Genomic DNA, 2,612 nt, shown 5'->3' on the forward strand with positions numbered 1-2,612 from the left:
TTTTCTTTTTTTCTTTTTTGAGAGGTTTTTGCTATAGGGTACGTGCACTCAGCACTCACCAGAAAGAGAGAGAGAAAGAGAGCATGAGAAATTGCCCCCCAGGGGAGATGGCCATGCCGCAATCCCTTCTCTACTATTCTCCTCTCAGGATCTTGGGCATGCATGCACATGCACCTGGCGTGAGTTTAAGCCACCAGGTCCGGGACTCAAATAGTGGTCAACTACATGGGAGTCCAGCAACATAGCCATTACGCCAGCTGCTGGTACCTGAGTCTCTAGCTTTTCAACTGCAGATATTGGAATTTCTTGGTATCCACAGTCATGTGAGCCAATTCTTTAAGATAAAAATGATGTCTAGCAATAGATAGATAAACAGACAGATAAAGATATATATCACCTATTGGTTCTGTTTTCTGGAGAACCCTGACTTATAAAGGTACCTTACCTATAAATAGTAAAGCAATTCCATGATTTTTAAAATTTCATTGTTAATTGTTCAATGCTCATTAGTAACTTCATATAGATTTTACTTATCTTTTGACAGTTACTGTTTTTATCTATCTAATTTCCTGGGCCATATACACTCTTAGAGAAATAAATGAATAAGGTGCTGTTTCTTTTTCTTTTCTTTTATATTTACCTTTATAATTATTTAGTTTTTATTTACCTTTTTTTTTTAATTGCTATAGGAGATCTGCACTCACCAGGGAGAGAGAAAGCAAGCCTCCAGGTCTGGGACTCAAACCAGGGCCAGCCTGTGGGAGTCTAACACCTTAACAACCATGCCATCTGGGGCATGATTTTTTAAAAATAAATACATATGATTTTTAATATTTGATATTTTTAATATCTTTGTAAATAAATCATATTAACAAAGCAGTATGAAGCAAATATTACAGATAAAGTGCAAAAATGTCCACATTTCGGAGAAGTAAATGTTCCTGAATTTATCTATGGCAACATTTGGAGCAAGTGCCTCTTGTCATCCTTCCACTACACTTACTCAGGCCAATGCTAAAATGTTTGCTGCTATTATAAACTAACTTATTTTTCTCCCAATTCTAATTCTGCCCCATTGCTCTATTCAAGTAAAGTCCTCTAATCTTTCCTGTTCTGATTGATACTTTAATTATCCAGTTCTTTCCAGCTGTGTCCACCCCAGCTTTTTATAAAGAATGGAGAGGGATGCTTTCTGTATTTGAATGATAAAACTGTTGGCAGGGTCATTTTTTTTTCTTAAAAAAATATATATATTACCCACGGAAGTCTGTTTTGCTGCTCTGACTACTGTGAAAGAGATGGCTGCCCATCAGATCCTGTGGCTTTAAGAAACAGAAACCAACTCTCAAGCACAAAGTGGGAAATACAGGATGAAACCAAAGCCACGTCTCAGGATGGAACCAGAACTGTGCGCTGTATCCTGTCTCTGTCCCATGCTGTGTCTCTCTAATGTCCTCGTCTTTATGGTAGAAAGTAGGACTGGGTAACTCCATTTTTTGGTATGTCCAGTATTCAAGATTTCAAAGCATATGAAGACCAGATCCCTATTCCCAATCCCCAATTTTCCAGAGTCTGTTCAGCCCAGATTATGGCCAGGATGAAAGGTAGGGGGCATCATGTGTAACCATGACTGCTCAGAAGCCAACCCGTGCCCCATGTGGATAAGGAGAAAAGAGGAAGTCTGCAGAAATGGGAACTAAGTAGCAAATTTAATAAATGCCCCCTGCAAGGCCCTCTCTTTCCGTAGAGTGGAAAAACGATCTTAAACATGGCCTTCTGGAGACCATGCTTGGAAAAAGGTGGATAGCAAGAAGGTAAGTTTAGTAAAGCAAGGAGTTTTGAAGCAATGGGAACTTTGTAGGCCCCTTTGTAATTCATACCATAGGTACTGTTTTTTTAAATATAGCTCTGGGAGAGCAGGAGGCATGGAGGTTAAGACGGCTGGATTCTACATGACTGGCTGCAGTTCGAGTCCCAGACCTGGTAGCTCGAAAAATCTTACCAGGTGTGCGTGTGTGCCTAAAATCCCAAGAGAAGAATGGAAGAGAAGGGATGGTGGCATGGCCACCCCTTCCCCCCCTCCCCCACCCCGGGAATGATTTCTCACTTTCCCTCTCTCTGGCAAGAGCACACACGCTGTAGCACAAACTTAAATTGAAATAAAATATACCTCATTGTTTGGGTCATTCTTACACAAAGAGATTTAACCAACTGGGCAATCTTATTTGTAGATTATGATCCATCTTGAAATGGCAAAGTATATTGATTATCCAGATCAGTTTTGAAGAGATTCAACTTAATTCTCATAATGCCCAAAATGACCGTAGGGTGTAGGTGACAACTCGGTTGTTTATGCGAAAAGCAGGAGGTTTTAGCCTGAGGTCATTAAACATCTAGGGACCCACAAGGACAGAACTAAAGGCCTCAGAGCAGTCCTCAATATTTCAGCAAAGCTAAAGGAAAGTGTCAGTTTACCTGGCACAAAGCTGTCATTGACCACCTGCGGCATGATATTTCTCTGTTTTAGAATTAAATTATATGAACTGAAGCAGCAAGTCTGATTCCACGCTGATCAAAAGCTTTGACTTACAGTACGCACACATACTTGGCTA

The sequence above is a fragment of the Tupaia chinensis genome, unplaced genomic scaffold (genome assembly GCF_000334495.1).
Source record: "Tupaia chinensis unplaced genomic scaffold, TupChi_1.0 Scaffold000527_1, whole genome shotgun sequence".
Lineage (NCBI taxonomy): Eukaryota > Metazoa > Chordata > Mammalia > Scandentia > Tupaiidae > Tupaia > Tupaia belangeri.